Genomic DNA, 12,815 nt, shown 5'->3' with positions numbered 1-12,815 from the left:
AATGGTGTTAGTAGGGTTAGTAGGTGAGTTAAGGTATTAATATTTTTATTGCTAGCCACTGTCTAAGTTTAAGGGAGCTTTTAAAATGCCCGTAAGGTGTGCTGCTCCCCGCGGTGCCAGGGCCGGGCCCCCCGCTGCCCCCCAAGCTGTGGCCCCTACGGCTTGTATAGGAAAACCCCCATCATCTGCCTAGAACAAAGGGAGGACCCGTCCGTTCCCGAGTGGGAACCTTCGATGCCACACACGAGGGGAACCGTGTTATTCATGCAAAAGCCTAGCACACAGGTAGCCTGTTTTTTATTGCAAAGATAGACATGAAATGCCTAGCCTGACACCCATTACCCTGACAATGACCTTTTTTGGGGGGCGGGCGGTGTCCTTGCGAGAGTGTCTTCAAGCATCTTCTGTCTTCTGTCTCTTCGACCTTTTGTTTCTTCCCTTTCTTCCCTTTGACTTGAATTCAGCGCTGGGAGAAGAGTGAGTGGGAAGAAAGCTTTCAGAAAAAAAAAACAGGCATTGTCTTCTTTCTATTTTGCAAGGCCAGGAAGACAGTTCCCATCTTGTCTCCCGTAACATGCTATGCTAATAATATAATATGTATTGTGTATATATAGTATATTGTATATAATATACAATATAATAGACAATGATATATCATAATATAATATATTGAATATAAATATAATATTGAGAATATTATAATGTAATACAATATAATTCAAATACTAATGAAATATAATATTAATTATTTTATATATTACATGTAATATTTCTAATAATATTACAGTATGATGGTATAGTACAATATAGTAATATATAATGCTATTATTGTGTATGCTAATATAATACTTTGTATGTACATATATAATTATATATAATATATATAATATATAATCAATATCATTGTTTTATTATTAAATTGTATTACATTACAATATTACTATCAATATTATATGTATATTCATTAGATTATAATATATTATATTGTCCATTATATACAAAATTATTTATATATATATATATATATATATATATATATATATATATATATAATTTTCAGCATAGCATGTTATGGGTCTTAAGGCTGGAAATAAATCAGATTGGTAAAAAAAATGCAATTATTATTCTACTCATTTCCTCTGGAAAGCTGTGTGAATTTTCAAAAATGTTGCCATGTGTTGTCAAAGGCTTTCATGGCCGGAATCACTGGGTTGTTGTGAGTTTCTGGGCTGCCACCTCAAAAAGCAGGGCCAGCTAACACCTCCAAACACAGGATTCCCCCAGGCAGGAAGCAGCCAGGCCTTGAAACTGCAGGCCATTCAATGCTAATCAAGGTGGCCAATAGCAGCATTCACATTGGCCTCCAACAGACAAGAGTTCTTTCTCCCACCCTGGACATTTGGCAGATATATAAAAACTTCACCAGCAATCTATGGTTTCCTGCCATAGATGTGGGCGAAACGTCAGGAGAGAATGCTTCTGGAAACCAATTATTATTTCAGATTATAATAAATAAAATGCAACAATATTCACCTGGTCCCTTCAGAAAAAGCTGTGCTAATTTTCAAAAGTTTTGCCTTTGTTTCTCCCTTCCGTTTCACAAGGCTTGGCCATTTCTGAGGTAAAGTCTGAGATGACAATCTCTTAATAAATAAAATTGGCATTTTCTTCTTTCTATTTCACAAGGCTTTTCTGAGGTAAAGGTTTGATAAAGAAATTTCTGAAATAATAAGGAAACATACATGAATAAAGTGAAAAGAAGTTCTCCAGATGACAGAAAAAACATATTCTGAGGTAAAACTTATGGCTCAGAGTAAAGCCACCTGGCTCTTTATGGCCCTTTATGGGTCTTAAGGCGGGAAATAAATCAAATGGTGTAAATTTCCAAAAATGTTGTTCTTTGTCTTTCTCTGGACAAAAGTTTTGTCATTTTTGAGGTGATAGAATAATAAACTATTCATCAATAAAGCAGGTATTACAGTAGAGTCCCGCTTATCCAACGTAAACGGGCCGACAGAACGTTGGATAAGTGAATACGTTGGATAATAAGGAGAGATTAAGGAAAAGCCTATTAAACATTAAATTAGTTTATGATTTTACAAATTAAGCACCAAACCTTAATGTTATACAACAAATTTGACAGAAAGTCGTTCAATATGCAGTAATACTATGTAGTAATTACTGTATTTACGAATTTAGCACCTAAATATCAGGATTTATTGAAAACATGGACTACAAAAATGCGTTGGATAATCCAGAACGTTGGATAAGCGAGTGTTGGATAAGTGAGACTCTACTGTATTTGTGAATATTTTTTCTGAGTATTTTGCTTATTTTTGGCAAATGTTTCCACAAATATTTGTATGATTTTTTGGGTGAATATTTTATTTCAATGTTTGTGAATGTTTCCATGATTGTTTTTTTTTCTGAATACGTTTGTGAATATTTTTATGAATATTTTTCCCCAAATACTTTGCTTATTTTGGGCAAATGTTTCTGCAAATATTTTTTGATTATGTTTGTCAATATTTTAATGATTTTGTAAATATTTCAGTGAACATTGTTTCCAACTGTATCTTCTCTCTTCCTAGAGAAAGGCTTTGTGACGAGGTGATTTCTGAGGCAAAACCTCATGGAAGTCTTAATAAACGAAATAGTTTCCTTCTTTCTGTTTCACAAAGCCTTTATCCACCTTTATCTGGAGAAAGACCTGGTGCTATTTGAGGCCGTTTTTGAAAATTTAAGACCAGAGTAATATAATAAAGCAGGCCTTTCCTCCTCTTTGTATTTCACTTTTGAGGGGATTCCTGAGGGAATGAAAGAACCCCCAAAACAACAAGGAAACCAACCTAAAATCGAGTGGGAGAGAGAGGGTCCTCTGGACGGGAAGAAAAGCCTTTCCTGAGGTAAAAGTGACTCCCCAAAGGAAAGGCGTCTCTCTCCTCTTTCAACTCTTCAACTGGGCGCCAAACGAGGCCCCGTTTCCTGAGGTAAATTCACGGCTGAGGCGCCAAGAAGAAGCCCCGCCTCCACCACGGCCGCCTTTTCGGCCATGGTCCCACCCCTCCTCCCTCTGCCGCCGCCCGATTGGACGATTCTCCCGCACGTCACAGGCTCAGAGAGGGCTTCGCCCATTTGGGCGGGAAAGCAGGGAGCGGCTCGACGCATGCGCACTCCGTTGTCATCTAAAATAGATACAGTAGTCTCACTTATCCAACGTTCAGGATTATCCAACACATTTTTATAGTCAACGTTTTCAATATATCGTGATATTTTGGTGCTAAATTCATAAAGTAATGACAACATAACATTACTGCGTATTGAACTGCTTTTTCTGTCAAATTTGTTGTAAAACGTGATGTTTTGGGGCTTAATTTGTAAAATCATAACCTATTTTGCTGTTTAATAGGCTTTTCCTTAATCCCTCCTCATTATCCAACATATTCGCTTATCCAACGTTCTGCCAGCCCGTTTATGTTGGATAAGTGAGACTCTACTGTACTTTTTCTGTCAAATTTGTTGTAAAACGTGATGTTTTGGGGCTTAATTTGTAAAATCATAACCTATTTTGATGTTTAATAGGCTTTTCCTTAATCTCTCCTCATTATCCAACATATTCGCTTATCCAACGTTCTGTCGGCCCGTTTGTGTTGGATAAGTGAGACTCTACTGTACTTTTTCTGTCAAATTTGTTGTAAAACATGATGCTTTGGGGCTTCATTTGTAAAATCATAACCTATTCTGATGTTTAATAGGCTTTTCCTTAATCCCTCCTCATTATCCAACATATTCGCTTATCCAACGTTCCGTCGGCCCGTTTATGTTGGATAAGTGAGACTCTACTGTACTTTTTCTGTCAAATTTGTTGTAAAACATGATGTTTTGGGGCTTAATTTGTAAAATCATAACCTATTTTGATGTTTAATAGGTTTTTTCTTAATCTCTCCTCATTATCCAACATATTCGCTTATCCAACGTTCCGTCGGCCCGTTTGTGTTGGATAAGTGAGACTCTACTGTACTTTTTCTGTCAAATTTGTTGTAAAACATGATGTTTTGGGGCTTCATTTGTAAAATCATAACCTATTTTGATGTTTAATAGGCTTTTCCTTAATCCCTCCTCATTATCCAACATATTCGCTTATCCAACGTTCTGCCGGCCTGTTTGTGTTGGATAAGTGAGACTCTACTGTACTTTTTCTGTCAAATTTGTTGTAAAACGTGATGTTTTGGGGCTTAATTTGTAAAATCATAACCTATTCTGATGTTTAATAGGCTTTTCCTTAATCCCTCCTTATTATCCAACATATTCGCTTATCCAACGTTCTGTCGGCCCGTTTGTGTTGGATAAGTGAGACTCTACTGTACTTTTTCTGTCAAATTTGTTGTAAAACATGATGTTTTGGTGCTTAATTTGTAAAATCATAACCTATTTTGATGTTTAATAGGCTTTTCCTTAATCCCTCCTTATTATCCAACATATTCGCTTATCCAACGTTCTGCCGGCCCGTTTACGTTGGATATGTGAGACTCTACTGTATATAAAAACTTCACCAGCAATCTATGGTTTCTTGCCATAGATGTGGGCGAAACGTCAGGAGAGAATGCTTCTGGAAACCAATTATTATTTCAGATTATAATAAATAAAATGCAACAATATTCACCTGGTCCCTTCAGAAAAAGCTGTGCTAATTTTCAAAAGTTTTGCCTTTGTTTCTCCCTTCCGTTTCACAAGGCTTGGCCATTTCTGAGGTAAAGTCTGAGGTGACAATCTCTTAATAAATAAAATTGGCATTTTCTTCTTTCTATTTCACAAGGCTTTTCTGAGGTAAAGGTTTGATAAAGAAATTTCTGAAATAATAAGGAAACATACATGAATAAAGTGAAAAGAAGTTCTCCAGATGACAGAAAAAACATATTCTGAGGTAAAACTTATGGCTCAGAGTAAAGCCACCTGGCTCTTTATGGCCCTTTATGGGTCTTAAGGCGGGAAATAAATCAAATGGTGTAAATTTCCAAAAATGTTGTTCTTTGTCTTTCTCTGGACAAAAGTTTTGTCATTTTTGAGGTGATAGAATAATAAACTATTCATCAATAAAGCAGGTATTACAGTAGAGTCCCGCTTATCCAACGTAAACGGGCCGACAGAACGTTGGATAAGTGAATACGTTGGATAATAAGGAGAGATTAAGGAAAAGCCTATTAAACATTAAATTAGTTTATGATTTTACAAATTAAGCACCAAAACATTATGTTATACAACAAATTTGACAGAAAAAGTCGTTCAATATGCAGTAATACTATGTAGTAATTACTGTATTTACGAATTTAGCACCTAAATATCAGGATTTATTGAAAACATTGACTACAAAAATGCGTTGGATAATCCAGAACGTTGGATAAGCGAGTGTTGGATAAGTGAGACTCTACTGTATTTGTGAATATTTTTTTCTGAATATTTTGCTTATTTTTGGCAAATATTTCCGCAAATATTTGTATGATTTTTTTGGGTGAATATTTTATTTCAATGTTTGTGAATGTTTCCATGATTGTTTTTTTCTGAATACGTTTGTGAATATTTTTATGAATATTTTTCCCCAAATACTTTGCTTATTTTGGGCAAATGTTTCTGCAAATATTTTTTATGACTATGTTTGTCAATACTTTAATGATTTTGTAAATATTTCAGTGAACATTGTTTCCAACTGTATCTTCTCTCTTCCTAGAGAAAGGCTTTGTGACGAGGTGATTTCTGAGGCAAAACCTCATGGAAGTCTTAATCAACGAAATAGTTTCCTTCTTTCTGTTTCACAAAGCCTTTATCCACCTTTATCTGGAGAAAGACCTGGTGCTATTTGAGGCCGTTTTTGAAAATTTAAGACCAGAGTAATATAATAAAGCAGGCCTTTCCTCCTCTTTGTATTTCACTTTTGAGGGGATTCCTGAGGGAATGAAAGAACCCCCAAAACAACAAGGAAACCAACCTAAAATCGAGTGGGAGAGAGAGGGTCCTCTGGACGGGAAGAAAAGCCTTTCCTGAGGTAAAAGTGACTCCCCAAAGGAAAGGCGTCTCTCTCCTCTTGAAACTCTTTCCAGATGAATCCCCAAGAAAGGAGGCTGAACCATGGTATATGATTAATATAGTACAATCTAAGAAAAAATAATTGGTTTCCCAGAAGCATTCTCTCCTGACGTTTCGCCCACATCTCTTATGCAACTTATGATTTAGCACTAAAATGTGACATAATACTAATAATATAATATACTCGTGGTGTATTATAGACATTGTGGTATATGATTAATATAGTACAATCTAAGAAAAAATAATTGGTTTCCCAGAAGCATTCTCTCCTGACGTTTCGCCCACATCTCTTATGCAACTTTTGATTTAGCACTAAAATGTGACATAATACTAATAATATAACATACTAGGGGTGTATTATAGACATTGTGGTATATTATTAATATAGTACAATCTAAGAAATAATAATTGGTTTCCCAGAAGCATTCTCTCCTGACGTTTCGCCCACATCTCTTATGCAACTTATGATTTAGCACTAAAATGTGACATAATACTAATAATATAACATACTAGGGGTGTATTATAGACATTGTGGTATATGATTAATATAGTACAATCTAAGAAATCATAATTGGTTTCCCAGAAGCATTCTCTCCTGACGTTTCGCCCACATCTCTTATGCAACTTATGATTTAGCACTAAAATGTGACATAATACTAATAATATAATATACTCGTGGTGTATTATAGACATTGTGGTATATGATTAATATAGTACAATCTAAGAAAAAATAATTGGTTTCCCAGAAGCATTCTCTCCTGACGTTTCGCCCACATCTCTTATGCAACTTTTGATTTAGCACTAAAATGTGACATAATACTAATAATATAACATACTAGGGGTGTATTATAGACATTGTGGTATATGATTAATATAGTACAATGTAAGAAATAATAATTGGTTTCCCAGAAGCATTCTCTCCTGACGTTTCGCCCACATCTCTTATGCAACTTTTGATTTAGCACTAAAATGTGACATAATACTAATAATATAACATACTAGGGGTGTATTATAGACATTGTGGTATATGATTAATATAGTACAATCTAAGTAATAATAATTGGTTTCCAGAAGCATTCTCTCCTGACGTTTCACCCACAATGTAATTTTATTGGTATCTATTTTTATTTCTGAAATTTCCCACCCTCGGCTTATACTGGAGTCAATGATTTCCCAGGGTTTTTTTTGTGGTAAAATTAGATGCCTCGGTTTATATTCGGGTCGGCTTATATCCGGGTATATAGGGTATTTGAAGAATATTCCATGGAGAGGCCTTCGTCCTCATCCTCCTCCTCCTCATCCTCCTCCTCCGTCTCCATTGACGGCAATGCGGGGAATTTTCCAGTCCGCCTGCAATGCGCGCCTTTCACCACTGGATGGAGACAAACACACACAGCGGCTTCCTGGCCATTGAATAGCCTTGCAGCATCAAAGCCTGGCTGCTTCATACCTAGGGGACTCCATTGTCGGCCAACTTGAATCCCATTGAATAGCCTTGCAGCATCAAAGCCTGGCTGCTTCATACCTAGGGGACTCCATTGTCGGCCAACTTGAATCCCATTGAATAGCCTTGCAGCATCAAAGCCTGGCTGCTTCATACCTAGGGGACTCCATTGTTGGCCAACTTGAATCCCATTGAATAGCCTTGCAGCATCAAAGCCTGGCTGCTTCATACCTAGGGGACTCCATTGTCGGCCAACTTGAATCCCATTGAATAGCCTTGCAGCATCAAAGCCTGGCTGCTTCATACCTAGGGGACTCCATTGTCGGCCAACTTGAATAGCCTTGCAGCATCAAAGCCTGGCTGCTTCATACCTAGGGGACTCCATTGTCGGCCAACTTGAATCCCATTGAATAGCCTTGCAGCATCAAAGCCTGGCTGCTTCATACCTAGGGGACTCCATTGTCGGCCAACTTGAATAGCCTTGCAGCATCAAAGCCTGGCTGCTTCATACCTAGGGGACTCCATTGTCGGCCAACTTGATTCCCATTGAATAGCCTTGCAGCATCAAAGCCTGGCTGCTTCATACCTAGGGGACTCCATTGTCGGCCAACTTGAATCCCATTGAATAGCCTTGCAGCATCAAAGCCTGGCTGCTTCATACCTAGGGGACTCCATTGTCGGCCAACTTGAATCCCATTGAATAGCCTTGCAGCATCAAAGCCTGGCTGCTTCATACCTAGGGGACTCCATTGTCGGCCAACTTGAATCCCATTGAATAGCCTTGCAGCATCAAAGCCTGGCTGCTTCATACCTAGGGGACTCCATTGTCGGCCAACTTGAATCCCATTGAATAGCCTTGAAGCATCAAAGCCTGGCTGCTTCATACCTAGGGGACTCCATTGTCGGCCAACTTGAATCCCATTGAATAGCCTTGCAGCATCAAAGCCTGGCTGCTTCATACCTAGGGGACTCCATTGTCGGCCAACTTGAATCCCATTGAATAGCCTTGCAGCATCAAAGCCTGGCTGCTTCATACCTAGGGGACTCCATTGTCGGCCAACTTGAATCCCATTGAATAGCCTTGCAGCATCGAAGCCTGGCTGCTTCATACCTAGGGGACTCCATTGTCGGCCAAGTTGAATCCCATTGAATAGCCTTGCAGCATCGAAGCCTGGCTGCTTCATACCTAGGGGACTCCATTGTCGGCCAACTTGAATCCCATTGAATAGCCTTGCAGCATCAAAGCCTGGCTGCTTCATACCTAGGGGACTCCATTGTCGGCCAACTTGAATAGCCTTGCAGCATCAAAGCCTGGCTGCTTCATACCTAGGGGACTCCATTGTCGGCCAACTTGAATCCCATTGAATAGCCTTGCAGCATCAAAGCCTGGCTGCTTCATACCTAGGGGACTCCATTGTCGGCCAACTTGAATCCCATTGAATAGCCTTGCAGCATCAAAGCCTGGCTGCTTCATACCTAGGGGACTCCATTGTTGGCCAACTTGAATACCCTTGCAGCATCAAAGCCTGGCTGCTTCCTACCTACGGGGAATCCTCTTTATGCCACGAAGAAAACCCCACTAAGGACTACGCCACAGCAACGCGTGGCCGGGTACAGCGAGTTATATTATACGACTATATTGCAATATTATTAGTAATATTTCATATAATAAAAATATACAATTATAGTGAATTATATGTACATCCTCTGGAGGAGAGAGGGCGGTCTAGAAATAAAGTTTTGTTGTTATTATGTTATTCTTATTGGAAAACTAAGCAAGGGGGGGTTATATCTCCTAGGCTCCAATGGCATTGAGCTGTTGTAGAGTTTGTCTAGGATGGTGGGAGTTGTAGTTTGACAAGGCACCGGCACTCCTGGGCAGAAGACGGGAAAGACCTTGCAAAACCCTAACTCCCAGGATGTTATTATTAGTAGTATTACTATTGTCATGTAATTATATTTCCCAAATGGCTCAATGATCTATCAATGGGATTCCTAATGTCTTTTCTCTTTGTCGCCCTCCTGTGGACAGAAGAATATTGCACTTGCCTTGGGATTCTGAGTCTTCGCTCTCTGCTGCCATCCAATGGTCAGAGGCGGAAGTGCAGCCTCGAGCGTTGAAGGCGCCTTTGTGCTGCACTTTTCTATCTGACCATTGGATGGCAGCAGAGAGCAAAGAATCAGAGTTTCAAGGCAAGTGCAATCTTCTTCTGTCCACAGGAGGGCGACAGACAGAAAAGCCATTAGGACTTAATGTAATATTAATTGATATTTCTTTGATCCAGGGTAATCTTAAATAATATTAATATTAATAATAATAATCTTGGGAGTGAGAGGTTTGCAAGACCTGTCACGCCCTCCGCCCAAGAGTGCTGGTGCCTTATATCATTATAATAGTGTATTATTATTATATTGTAATACATTGGAATATTATCAATATTATATGTATATTATAATATTAGTACAGCACAATATAAGCATTGTAAATTATTATATTGTACTATATTACTATATTGCAATATTATTTGTAACATTACATGGAATATAAATATACAATAGTATATTATTATTATTACATTGTATTAACCCTAGGGGAGTGATGGCATATACGTTTAAATAATAAATAAATAAATATTACATCAGAATATTATTATCAATAATATATGTATATACAATATATTATAATATTAGTACAGCTCAATATAAGCATTATATATTATTGTATTGTACTATATGACTATGTTGCAGTATTACTACTAACATTACATGTAATATAAATATTTAATTATAATAGCATATTATTATTATTATATTGTAATACATCGGAATATTATTATCAATATTATATGTATATACAATATATTATAATATTAGTACAGCACAATATAAGCATTGTATATTATTATATTGTACTATACGACTATATTGCAATATTATTAGTAACATTACATGGAATATAAATATACAATAGTGTATTATTATTATTATTATTATTATTGCATTGTATTCCATCAGAATATTATTATCAGTATTATATGTATATACAATTATAATAGCGTATTATTATTATTATATAGTAATACATTGGAATATTATTATCAGTATTTTATACATTATAATAGTACAGCACAATATAAGCATTATATATTATTATATTGTACTATATGACTATATTGCAATATTATTAGTCATATTACATGTAATATAAATATACAATAGTGTATTATTATTATTATTACATTGTATTGCATTGGAATATTATTATCAGTATTATTTGTATATACATTATAATATTAGTACAGCACAAAACAAGCATTATATATTATTATATTGTACTATAGGACTATACTGCAATATTATTAGTCATATTACATGTAATAAAAATATACAATTATAATAGTGTATTATTATTATTATTATTATTAAATTGTATTGCATTGGAATATTATTATCAGTATTATATGTATATACAATTATAATAGCGTATTATTATTATATTGTAATACATCGGAATATTATTCTCAGTATTATATTATATGTATATACATTATAATATTAGTACAGCACAATATAAGCATTATATATTATTATATTGTACTATATTGCAATATTATTAGTAATATTACATGTAATAAAATTATACAATTATAAAAGTGTATTATTATTATTAAATTGTATTGCATCGGAATATTATTATCAATATTATATGTATATACATTATAATATTAGTACAGCACAATATAAGCATTATATATTATTATATTGTACTATAGGACTATATTGCAATATTATTAGGAATATTACATGTAATTTAAATATACAATAGTGTATTATTATTATTATTACATTGTATTACATCAGAATATTATTATCAGTATATATATATATATATATACAATATATTATAATATTAGTACAGCACAATACAAGCATTATATATTATTATTTGTACTAAATGACTATATTGCAATATTATTAGTCATATTACATGTAATAAAAATATACAATTATAATAGTGCATTATTATTTTTATTAAATTGTATTGCATTGGAATATTATTATCAGTATTATATGTATATACAATCATAATAGTGTATTATTATTATTATATTGTAATACATCAGAATATTATTATCAATATTATATGTATATACATTATAATATTAATACAGCACAATATAAGCATTATATATTAGTATATTGTACTATAGGACTATATTGCAATATTATTAGGAATATTACATGTAATATAAATATATAATTATAATACCATATTATTATTATTATTCTATTGTATTACATCGGAATATTATCAATATTATATGTGTATACAGTATATGATGAGTATAGTATAATATGAGTATTCTCTATTATTCTATTGTGAAATTGATACAGGAGACATGATGGACAGGTGTCTTCCTGGTCCCGCCTTCTTCCTTCTGGTCTACTTTTTTACTTTCTCAAACCTATTAGTAGAAATAATTTCTAAGCCGAAGCGCCGGCGTTGTCCGTAGACACCTCCAGGGTCATGTGGCCACTGGCACGACGGCATGGAGCGCCGTTACCTTCCCGCTGGAGCGGTACCTATTGATCTACTCACACTCTGGAGGTTGGTGCTCACCTCCATTTATTTTTTTAAAATCATTTTTATCGAAAACTTTTTTTTGATACATAATTTTTTTAAAAAAAGGTCAGGAAAAAAGAAGAGGCCTGGGCGAACTTGGGACTCCAACTCCCACAATGCCTAGCAGCCAGCCTACGGGTTGGGAAGAGTCCCAAACTCCGGCAGGCAGGGAGGGCGCGCAGGCCAAGGGGGGTTTCCTGCCTGGGATTCCTTCCCCGCCTTGGCCTGCAAACGTCCGGGCAGTGAAGGGAGGCAGGCGCGGCCTCACGCCCAACCCCGGCTCGGTTTGGAAGGCCACGCTCCCGGCGCCCTTCCTCCTCCTCCCGGGCCTTGGCGACGAAGCCTCGACGGACCCGGGTCACCGTGGAAACGCCGCCCCGAACGCCTCTGACCGGGCCGGGCCGCCATCTTGCCGCCCTGTGACGGAGCTTCCGGTGACGCCGAGGAGGCCGCGCAGGCGCAGAAGGGAGGGAGAGGGATGCCTGTCGTGGGCGGGGCCACGTTCGCTCTCCTAGGGAGCAGGCCGCACAGGCGCATAAAGGGATGCCTGCAGTGGGCGGGGCCAGGTTCGCTCTCATACGGAGCAGGCCGCACAGGCGCATAAAGGGATGCCTGTAGTGGGCGGGGCCAAGTTCGCTCTCATAGGGAGCAGGCCGCGCAGGCGCA

Source organism: Anolis carolinensis, unplaced genomic scaffold (assembly GCF_035594765.1).
Source record: "Anolis carolinensis isolate JA03-04 unplaced genomic scaffold, rAnoCar3.1.pri scaffold_7, whole genome shotgun sequence".
In the NCBI taxonomy this organism is placed as follows: domain Eukaryota; kingdom Metazoa; phylum Chordata; class Lepidosauria; order Squamata; family Dactyloidae; genus Anolis; species Anolis carolinensis.
Note: the sequence above shows the minus strand (reverse complement) of the source record.